Source organism: Sciurus carolinensis, chromosome 12, assembly GCF_902686445.1.
Source record: "Sciurus carolinensis chromosome 12, mSciCar1.2, whole genome shotgun sequence".
Taxonomy (NCBI): domain Eukaryota; kingdom Metazoa; phylum Chordata; class Mammalia; order Rodentia; family Sciuridae; genus Sciurus; species Sciurus carolinensis.
In genome coordinates this window covers 78,683,522-78,695,591 of record NC_062224.1, presented here as the reverse complement: position 1 = coordinate 78,695,591, position 12,070 = coordinate 78,683,522, and positions in this window count along the sequence as shown.

Sequence of the window (12,070 nt, the reverse complement as noted above, 5' to 3'; positions counted from 1 at the left end):
TCTCCCATTTACAGTGAAAAGTCATTGAAAGGTTTTAGATTAAAAAAAAAAAAAAAAAACACGACGTAGGTTGAACAAGATAAGAGTGTCTAGAAATGGTGAGGGTTGTAGTTACCTGGACAGCATACTTTCTGTCTATAGTAAGAAGATACCAATCTCTGGTTGATGGTTACCATACATATATCCAGGCCTAGAGCATGGTGATGCATGCCTGTAATCCTAGAGATTCTGGAGGCTACTAAGACAGGAGGATCACAAGTCTGAGGCCAGCCTCAGAAACTTAGTGACAACCTGTCTCAAAATAAAAATAAAAAAGGGCTGCGGATATAACAGGGTAGTAAAGGGTCCCTAGAATCAATCCATAATACAGAAAGGAAGGAAGGAAGGAAGGAAGGAAGGAAGGAAAGAAGGAAGGGAGGGAGGGAGGGAGGAAGAAAAGGAAAGGAAAGGAAAAAGAAATACGGGTCCAGTTTTGCCACTGGGAAAGCTAGGTTTTGATGCAAAAATCTAATTTTTTTATACATTTGCAACAAATTTTTAATTATATGAGACATATAAAACACCCTATAGGAGATTTTATTCAGGGGCATCTCTCCTGGAAGCATAAATAAGTTCCAAGAGAGTAGGGGTTTTGTCCATCTTGTTGGCCAATATATTCCGAGGGTCTGTCATACAGCAGGTATACAATACACATTTGCTAAATGCATGTGTGGGTTAGTTAATAGCACTCTAATTTTACACTCAAGTAAACAGGCTCATAGAGAATAATCCCCAACATTACATGGAAAATGGCCACAGTCAGGTCCAAATCCAAATCTCTGACCTCCAGAAGAGAGAAGTTGATGTGCAAAAGAGATGGAATAAGCATAGAAAGAGCTCTTCCTCAGGCCCTTACGTGACCCCTAACACAGGGCTGTTCTCATATTACCAATGTCCCGTGGATGACTCCACCTACTTTTAATCCCCAGAGAAACTTCCGATCCCTCTATCTGGGACTGTTTTTTCCCCTCTTATTTTTTTCAGACTTAGGAATCAGAGATGAGGCAGCCCACACACCACCTGTCCCTCCCTAGCACAGAGACATCTGCATAACGCTGAGCTGCTGGTGGTAACAGTTGCTTCCCAGCCTTTCAAATCCAAAGAAGGACCCACCAACCAGGCCTATGCTGGCCAGATGCCTGGACAGCCAAATCCCTTGGGGTAGCCGAGGAAACTTCAAAGCTCTGTCTTCTCTAGTTCACTATTTACTAAACATTCTTAGCAAAGCTGGCCATGGCTGCTGCCTGAATACAAGAGGAAGGAGGTGGGAAAACAGTACATTGAGTTGAAGGGGTATTTGAGGAAATATACTACCTGCATTGGAGGCTTCTAAAATAAGAGTCAGGATTTCTGCTAAGCTCTCAGTTGAAATAAAAGCAATCCTTCGTTTCTCTCTTCCTTCCTTCCTCTAGTCAGTCAGTCAATCAATGAACAATTAATAAAGACCTTTCATGTTCCACATTCTCCATATCTTGCTGGTAATGATTTGAACGAAGTCCATGGGTTGAGTGTATCACACTGTTCATATTTCCATGCACTTTTCTTAAGAAAGGATAAGGAGGGATGGAAACATTGGTATGTTTTACCAACTATAATAATTCACGGGGCGGAGGGGTTGTTGTTCTTTAATATAATGAGTAATTTTCCCAGGGTGAGCTTTTCTGGAATCCTTCCAAAATCTTGGAAGGAAAAGTTGTGGTTGGATATGCTGCCCCTCTCTGCCCAGGGATCACCTACACAGTATTGCTAGCTGGTCAGCCAGGTTCATCTTAGACACTTTCACTTTTCTTAAGTGGCTTTATTTTCAAGTATATCAGGGGATTTTTTTTTAACATTTAATTTTGAAAAGAATTTTATCCAAGGTCCCAGAGCTAGTAAGTGGTGAAGAGGAAGCTGGCCCCACCTGCTCTGTTTGACTCCAAGACTTTCCATTAGGTCATGATGGGGGACTGAGGGTTGGCGCTTTGGAATGTTAATCTTGCCCAGAGGCCCAAAGTAATATCCCAGGATGTGAATGTGTGTGACCATCTGTCTGTCCTGGGGGTGTGAAGAAAGCAACATGCTCTGTCCTTGACCCTGGCTGAGCCCAGGGGCTCAATCTGGAGCTTCAAGGGCCTGGGAACTTTCTACAAGTGTCAATGTCTGGAGTCCCCAAGAGTTTCGCTCTGGCTCAAATCAGACATCGCAACCTCCCAGTTACTATTCTGTGCTGTGGCAAGTATCAGCTTGTCTTCCCTTCCCCACCCTGCCAGGGAAACCTGCAGCATTTCTAGTTCAGGCCCAGACCCGTCCTGGCAGCCCAGATTCCACTGCCTAGGCAGGAAGCTGATCTCAGCCCAGTGACCATTTCTCTCTAGTTTTTGTCACTGAGGAATTTCCATTCCAGCAGTTTGGGGTGATGGGGGCGGGTTGCCACAGGTTTCTCTCTTAAGCTATAGAGGGGTTGGCAGAGGTAAGGGTATGGAGAAGGAAAGATAGGAGGGAAGGGTGAACAAGATTTAGAGATTTCATGCCCAAGGCTGCCTTATCCCCAAATTCCAAGTCGAAGAAAGGAGTTGGGAAGTGGGAAGGCTGGTCTGTAGGTCCAGTTGTCCAGACCTTGAGTTGCTGCCCCCAGAGCCGAAAGGAGAGTTCTCACATTCCCAGATGAGGGTGAGAGAGAAAGAGGCTGGGCCTGGGCAGGTCTGCAGAGTCCTTGTTCCCTGTGCCCCTGGGGGAACACGCCCTGACTTGCTGACCTCTCAGGTCTGTGTCTGTTGAGTAGGAATCAGGCTCTGATAGTGTGTGTGTGTGTGTGTGTGTGTGTGTGTGTGTGTGTGTAGTACCTAGGGCAGGGCTGCCAGATTTAGCAAATTATTTTATAGAAGACACAGTTAAATGTGAATTTCAGGTAAACAACAAATATATGAATACACTAAGCAACTATTTGTTATTCATCTAAAATTCAAATTTAGCTGGATCTCCTTGATTTTATCTGGCGATCTCAATATAGGGGATCTGAACTTAGAGAAACTGGACCTTGGCTGACACTCCATTCCACTACTCTCTGATCCCAGTGAGATGAAGTTCAGCTTAAAGACACAGATTCCGGCCTTGTCCCTTTCCTCACCCGGAAGCAGAAGAATTCCTTGGGCATTGGCTTTCCAGGCCACCGCCTGGGGCCCCAGCCCACACAGCTAGACTCCTCCAACTTTAGTTCTCAAACTCCAGAGACTTTCATGTCAACCGTTAATGCTCCATCCTGGAGCCCCTTTGAAGATGAAAAGCTCTCCTGAGAAGTGAAATGCTCTGTTGTTATAATTAACATAATTAAAAGCAATTTTTCTCATAGTCCCATAGAAAACTGCAACCCCAGCTCTAGTCTCTGTTCCCACCCCATCCTGACTTAGACTGGATTTGTTTTGATTTTCCTCTCCAGATGATTCTTTGGCAGGCGAAGGCTGACAGGTACAGTCCTCACCCTCTCCTGGGACATGTCTACAAGTACTTTCCTAGGTTGGAACCACCTGGTGAAGAGTAAATCCCGGAGCTATCATTTAAACTCTAGCCCTAAACCTGGATGAAAGGGATGCCAAGGACTGCAGTGTCACCCGTCAACCCAATGCCCTGCCTGCTAGGAGCAAACTCTTCCTTGATTCCAAGAGCCAGGGTATTGCTGTGCAGAGTGACCATGCAGGAGAACGTGTAAGCACTTCTCTCCTAAGGTAACTGGTCACACAGTGGTATCCATAGCAGCTGGAGACCATGCCCAGAGGCCCCAGATAAAGCCTATTGTCTTAATTATTTCTAGGATGAGCATCCTTCTGCTTTCCTCATGGAGGCGATAAATTTGTCCACAGGAAGAGCCGTAGTATTTCATTCCCTAAAGGTCTAGCATAGAGGAGATGTTCAGAGTTACTAATTGGGTTGTGCTGAATTAACTCGTTCATAATAGGCCAAAGAAGCATCTTTGTCTATCTCTCTCTCTCTCTAGATTCCCAGAGCCTCTAGCAGACAGCTCTAGGGCTTCCCATCATACTTACACTATGATTAGTGTCTGTCCAATAATGTGATTGTCAAAAACTATAGAAATGTTCTATGTGACTTCTGTTGGCAATGCAAGGTCTCTGCCCAAACTGGCCAGAAGCTCAAGAATTTTAGATTGTAGACTACTGATGACAAATGAGCAAGAGATTATAAAATTATCTAGAATCTATTGTTAGTATCTTTATGTTGGTCCTGTGTTAGATTCTCTTCAAAAAACAAAAAGGAATCTTGGAACTCAGATGAGTATGTTCTTAGTACCTGGTCTTTCTGCACTGCTCCTCTCTCCATGAGACACACACATACACACACACCCCTGCATTCACATGCATGCACATACTTACCTGGGAGCAGCAGAGCTAAGTCTTCCCAACCCTTTCTATTTCACCAGTTTAACTTAATAGGAGCTAGTGCCTCGGCAGCAAATAGTGCTCAACAACCTAGGGCCAGATCATTCTCTGCACTACTGACCTGGTATTTTTGAAATTCCAAGTCACCAGAACATGTCAGATGAACTAGGTGTGCCTACGGAGGTCTAATGACAGACAGATGTGATCAAGAAATAAACTTAGCACTGGGGACCCAAAGCCTAGAGGGTGTCCAAGAGGAGGGCTGGCTCTGGGGACAACAGGCGGGTGACACAGAAACCTTCTAACCTGTTTGCCTAGGAAAATGACCATGCATAAGTGAATTGAAGAGCTTAGATCCCAAAGAACTGCATGATTGCTGGTCCTGGCATGGAAGGCCTTCAACTGAGCATAACTAGTTGCCGGGGTGGGGAGGGTGGAGGAGGATGGAGAGCGGAGGAGGGAGAGAGGAGTAAACCAGATTTCAGCAGTGACTACTCAGGTTGAATGGAGTCAGCACCTTTGAAGGACTTGGTCAAGCCAGTGGAAGAGAGGACTTGTTGCTAATATAATCATGCATATGCTGGGCAGAATTGGAATTATATATTAAAAAGCAAACTCAGTCCTTTTAAGCACAGAGACAACTTTCAAAGTGATTGTTCATAAAATAATATGTCTGATTTAGGAAATAAACCTTAACCATCTTTTCTTAGAGAAAAAGCGAGTTTCATTTTTTAATCAGGAAAACCCAATTCTCTGAACTTCTTTTAATGATTTTTTTTCAAGGTCTTTGTTGTTTTTTGAAGAGCCAGAACTAATTCCAGGACATATTCCTGTGTGGTTAATTTTTTTTTCCTTGAATCCCAGCTGACAATCCTCAACACTTACCCCATCTCTCCTTACACTAGAACCTGCCCTATCCCAAATATACTCACCATCATCCACCTAAGTCATTGAAAGAACTGTAGTTACAGTTACTTTAGAACTAGAGGGCAAAATTATTCAAATATTATCCTGGCTCCAAAATCCCTAGTTGTGTCTTCAGACACAGATAGAGGAGCCGAAAGTTCGAAGAGCAAGGAAAATACTCGAAGGAAAATATTCTACTGCATTCACCATTGAATTACAAACAGGTTTGCAATCAGCCTTTGTGGACTTTTCAATGCAAAAATTTATAAAAAACTCGTGAAAGGAAGTTTTCAGTTAAATTTCATTTCTGAATGTCTAGTTCTAACTAAAATGAATGAATGGAGAAGAAATCGAAAGGAAATAAAAATGCACAAGAGAATGATGTAAAATCTTTTTTTTTTTTTTTTTTTTTTTTTGGTACTGGGGATTGAACCCAGGGGGACACTTAACCACTGAGTCACATCCTCAGCCCTTATTTTATATTTTATTTAGAGACAAGACCTTGCTAAGTTGCTTTGACCTCGCTATCCTCCTGCCTCAGCCTTCTGAACTACTGGGATTACAGGTATGCACCACCTTGCTCAGCAGAAAATCTTATCTATTAGAATTGTATGGTAGTTGAAGTAAAAATGAGAAAATCTGATATTTCAGGGGCTTTACTATTTGAAGAAGAAAAGTTGTACCTAAAATGAAAGGTAAATTATTGCTCAAGAGAAAATGGTTGTGATCTCTGACACCTACCACACCAGGTGTAATAGGCTCAGTAGCTGGGCCTGGGAGTCAGGCTGCACTGATAAGTCATTTGGTAACAGTCAAAAGCCGGAGACCATTGATTTAGGCTAATTGGCAATTATAGACTCAATTTCATTTAAGATTGTATTTCTTACTTTGTACAAGTAGGACCACAGGACTGGGGATGTAGCATAGAAGTAGAGCACTTTCCTAGCAATCACAAGGCCCTGAGTTTGCTCCTCTGCAAAAAAAAAAAAAAAAAAAAAAAAAGGTAGGACCACAACGTGTATATATGCGGAGGAATTTTTCCTCCTTGTATCTTAAAAAAATTTTTCATAAATCATCACATAGATTGATTGATGGTATTCAAAAAGTCATAATTTTCTTAGGCCAGATGATGTGTTAAAGATAGACAAGGAAAAATAAAAGAATCATAGTCATCCTTAAAAGGTGGAGCCTCAGAAGAGGACTTTAGTCACTGATGATGTGCCCTTGACAGGGACACTTCCTCACTTTTTTACTTGATGGCCATGAGGTGACTGGTTTTGCTTCGCCACACACCCACATCATGAAATCTGGCCTCACCACAGGACCTAAAGCAAAGGGTTCAACCAATCATGAATTGAAACTTCCAAAACTGTGAGCCAAAATAACCCTTTTCTCTAAATTGATTTGTCTCAGGTTTTTTCTTTTGTAAATAGTGATGGAAAGCTGAGACATCTTCTATGACTGTTCCCCAATTCTGGCTGTGAGTTCTCTGCCCACAATGCAGTGATACGTAGTCAATAATTACTCAGCAAACAAATGCCCTTTAGGTCTTATACTAGACCTAGTGGCAAATATGAAGTGTTAAAGTCAAATGCATGACCAAGATTCAAATCAGGATCCATCTGAGTCCAGCACCCTCCATCTTTATCCCATTGTAAAGAATCTGTCAGTAAATGTGGGACAATATCAACTTCCCTCCTCTTCCAGTGATTACTCCTTCTTTGTCACCTTGTTGGTTATTCCTCATCTCCCCAGCCTCTTAAATCTTCAGGGTCCCAGGGTTCAGTTCTTAAACTTCTTGGTATTTATATAGGTGACCTCATCCGATCACTGGAGTGGTCTTTTTTTGTTGTTGTTGTTGTTTTTATGGTGCTGGGGATTGAACCCAGAGGTGCTTAACCACTGAGATACATCCCCAATCCTTTTCCAATTTTATTTTGAGATGGGGGTCTCACTAAGTTGCCAAGATTAGCCTTGAACTTGAGATCCTGTTGCCTCAGCCTCCTGAGTTGCTGGGATTACAAGTGTGTGCCACTGCACCAGGTGCTTAGCCCATTTTCTGTTACTCTAATAGACCTGAGACTGGATTATTTATAAAGTAAAGACATTTATTTAACTCACAGTTCCGAAGGTTGGAAGTTTAAGAGCATGGTGCTGGCATCTGGCAAGGACCTTATGCTACTTCATCTCATGGCCAAAAAGCAGAAGGGCAAGCAGACTTGTGCAGAAGGTTGTTATAAAGGGGAATGGTGACCATTCCCAGAGGTGCATGGGCATCTTGCATCTCTCCCCTGAACTCCAGATGTACACATAGATGTGTGTACCTCATGAAACTTTACACTTGAATGTCTGATAGGATCTCAAGCTTAAAAAGTGAATTGAATTATCTGGGCATGATTGAGCAGATTGGATGCAGGGTCTCTGAGCCCTAGGAATAAAGACAGAAGATTTTAAAAACTGTGGGGAGCAAGACCTTTAGGTGTCCCATGTTATCCCATCATGTGCAACCACACAGCGACCAGCAAGGATGGCATAGAAATCATTCATTAATATTTATCAATAAAACTCACTACAGTCTGAGATTATGATGCCTATTTCAGGAGAGACTTGAGATTCTGGTTCTAAGAAATGTTGAGAAGTGGGAGGAATCATTTGATTAAAATGTGAAAAAGACTCCAAAGTTTTATTGGGCAGCATCAATAGCAAAGTAACTGCTTGAGGAAGGCACTGGAAAGGAAGATCTAATAGTTGTGCCACCCACACCAGACATCACTACAAATTCTCTAAAGTTCAGATTTTATCACATAACCCTTGTCTGAAATGCTTAATAGCTCCTCATCTTTTATGGGATTGGACCTAAGCCCTTCAGCAGGGGACACAGGACTTTGATGGACTGGCACCTCACCTCCTTGTCTCTTCAACAACCCCCACACCACTTTCGCGTCTGCCTAAGTACCACGTGCACTTGGAAGTTCTCCAAACACATATCACACCTTTGCCCATCCTATTCTGTCTGCCTGGAATGTTCTTTCCCTACTGTTTACCCAGGAAAATGACTCCACACAACCCCTGTCCCCTTCCTACAGAACCAATTTCTTTATCCTCTGGGTTCCTATACCCTTTGTACATCTTTAATCCCATACAGTGTAATTATTTGTTAATTGATTTGTCTTCCAAGTAGATTATGAGATCTTCAAGGAAAAGTCTGAGGTTCTAGCTTTTTGAAATTTATTTAACTACTGAGGTTTAAACCCAGGAGCACGTTATCACTGAACTATTTCCCCAGTCCTTTTTATTTTTTTATTTTAAAACAGGGTATCACTAAGTTGTCAAGGTTGGACTCAAACTTGAGATCCTCCTGCCTTAGCCTCTGAGTTGCTGGGTTTACAGGCATGAGTCTTTGCACTGGGAAGGTTTGAGCCTTTTAAATCCTTGGTGCCTAGTGTCGTGTCTGGAATACTGTTAACTGCTTAGTGTTTGATAAATGCATAAATGTGTGCATTGCCAGAAAATATTTTTAAAAGAGTGCAGTTATACCAATATTCCAATAGTGATATAAAAATTTGTCCCATCTAACACAGAATTTTAGGCTTCTTTTAAAATAGATCAATATAAACTGATAAAAAATGTATTTAGTTGTAGACTAGACCTAATGTAAATCAGTCCCTGATATTCAATCCTAAGGAAACATATTTATCAAAAGTCAGTGCATTCCAGACTCTGGGTTTAACAATGGATACTTGTTTTGAGTACAGGTGAACAGAAAGGGTGGCAACCATGTATAATAATGTTTTACATTTCTACATTATGAAGAATGTATTACAAAACTCATTCTCTACAATCTGCTCCATGTAGAAAGTTTATTTCTCTGTATACAATAAATGTGGAATCCAATGACTTCGCAGCTTTCTAATTTCCAGTTGCCCTATAACTCTCATATCCTGCCTCGAACCACACACACACACACACACACACACACACACACACGTTGTTCATCTAATCAACAGAAACAACTCATATGGCCTAAAATTTAGACTAGTTAGACAATTTTGAATTCAATATGAATTTTCAGTAAATATGCCTTACTGACAAAGGCTCAGCCGAAGCAGATTCTCCCAGCCTGGGTAAACACTTAGCATCCAGCACTGATCAGCTCGCCATTTATGACAGTGTATTGTAATTGTCTATGTACTTATCTATACTCTGACATGACTGTGAACTCCTTGAGGAAGCAGACATGGATCTTATTCTTTTTCCTATCTCGAGCAGCCAGCCTAGCACCTGGCATATCGCAAGTGTTCGGTAAATATGTTTTGAATGATTAACTAAGTTAATTTCATAATTTCTTGAAGGTAGTGAGAGACTAATTTCTGCCTGCAATCTCAGGAAGAAGCTCAATTGATTTGAAGGTGTAGAGTCATGTGTATATGTGTGGTGGAAGAGCTGGTCTTGCATATAGGAAACTTTCTGATTTAGGACCACTAAGAAGACACATAATCACATGCACATGCAGGCACACACACACACACACACACACACACACACACACACACACCTTTCCCAGAATCTTCTCAAACCAGAAGGTGAAATGTCTAAATTTTCATCAATGAAGTCATACCTTTGGATTATGTATGGCTCCCTCTCAGGTATGACTTTGGTGGGGGGTACTGGGATTGAATACAGGGACTTTACCACTGAGCTACACCAGCCTTTTTTATTTTTTATTTTGAGACGGGGGTCTCTCTAAGTTACTTAGGATCTCATTAAGTTGCTGAGGATGGCCTCCTACCTCAGCCTCCGGAGTCACTGGGATTACAGGTGTGAGCCACCTCCCCCAATCAGATGTGACTTTTTTAATCACAGAAGTTTTGTTTCAAATCTCAAAAATCCCCAGTTTCTGAGATGCTCCCCCAAACTGTGCTCTCCTGTCTCTATTGAGAATCTCAGCTAGAACCCTACTTCCTTTCTTTAGTTTACATCAGAAAGTGTTTATATATATTTATATACATATATATATGTTGGCAATGGACATTTATTATTAACCATTATTTTATTTACTTATATGTGGGACTGAGAATCAGACCTAGTGCCTTGTACATGCTAGGCAACTGCTCTGCCACTGAGCCACGACCCCAGTCTAAGAATGTGTTTTTATCTGTTGCTTTGAGAAAGATAACTATATATCAAATAAACTCATTCAAACCATATATGTCATAGGTTAAGGAATTTAATCACTTGTGTAACTCCATGAGTTCATAATGATACAGGAAACAAAATCACAAACTCAATCATCACCCTTTAGAAGACTTAGTGACCAACTCTTTACATTGAAAATTGGTAAGTAAAGGGAAATAATTGAGCGTTTATTCTTCCTCTATAAGTTGTACTACCGGGAGATCAAAATTCACGTAAGGGAGAAGTCTCTCAGTAAGTAAAGAAGAAAAGATAGATAAAATATTGCCCCCTAAGATAGAATTAAAATGCACTAATGAATTTATACATTGTGTATCAAGTTTGGTAACATCACAAAAAGAAAGGTAATTTTACATCATATGCCTATGATAGAGGTATAAAATACCAACTCTAAAAAACTTGTTCAAAATTCTAGGTCCAACAACCAATTTATAGAACAGCAGAACATAGTAAACCAATAAAGTGCAAACAGAAGTTAGAACACTGTTTGGATATATGAAGCTATTAGACAGCTGATACTTTTTAGGTGAAATAATGCAATTATGGCTATGTTTGAAAAAAGAACACTTGATCTTTTAGAAATGGATACTAAAATATTTATAGATGAAATAATATGATTTCTGGGATTTCCTTCAAAAACAATTCAGAATATATGCAGGGGCAGTGGTTGCACAAATATGTAGAACAAGATACTTTGAGTTGATAATTGTTGAATAACGGGTAAGTGGAGTTCATCATACCAGTTTGTCTAGTTTTATAATTACTGTACGTGAAATTTTCCATAGAATGTTTTCTTTTAAATTATTAACAGCTTTCAGAATATTCCCTTACTCCTGTCCTAATGGGTAATCGTACTTTTCCCAACTCTTAAGATCATTATCTGAGGGAGTCTTCTGAAAATTGCAAATACCCCAGTAAGAGTAACTTATTAATCCCTTAACATCTCTTTGCAAACTAATATGGAAGATTATCTCCTAGACTACTTTTAACCCTGAAAATACTGAATGCCTGTGAGTAGATATAAAAGAAAACCTAAGGAGAGATAAAAGACAGGGCTGAGGGAGGGAAGAAGAAAGAAGAACAAACTTTGTCTTCATTACAATGTCCCTAGGCCTTTCATTTGTTGGCATGTACATCTTTGTGTGAACTGTACTAAGAGAACTTCCACTAGGGCAGGATAAAAAAGATTAAATTCTTGGTTATCAGGTTCATCCTTCACAAAGGATCCCCTTTATGTTGTCAAAAGCTAATATAAATCGTTTGGGGAGAAAAAGGGCTTGTTTTCCATTACTCAGTAAGCCAATGATGAGACAGGTTAGGTGGGGCCAGGTTATATTTTTTACTGAACCTAAGAATAGCCTTGACCGCTCTACACTGAACCACAAGAATGTGGAAACTAGGAGACAGTAAGCATCACCTCAAGTTCTCAAGAATATAGTTTTTCATGGAAGCTCTCTCAAAGAACACCAAGAAATTGGATGCCTCTGGGGAAGGAAAGTAGGGTGCTTGCAGTATGGTAAAAGGAGAAAAAAAAGTACAGCTCTTTATTCTTATGACCA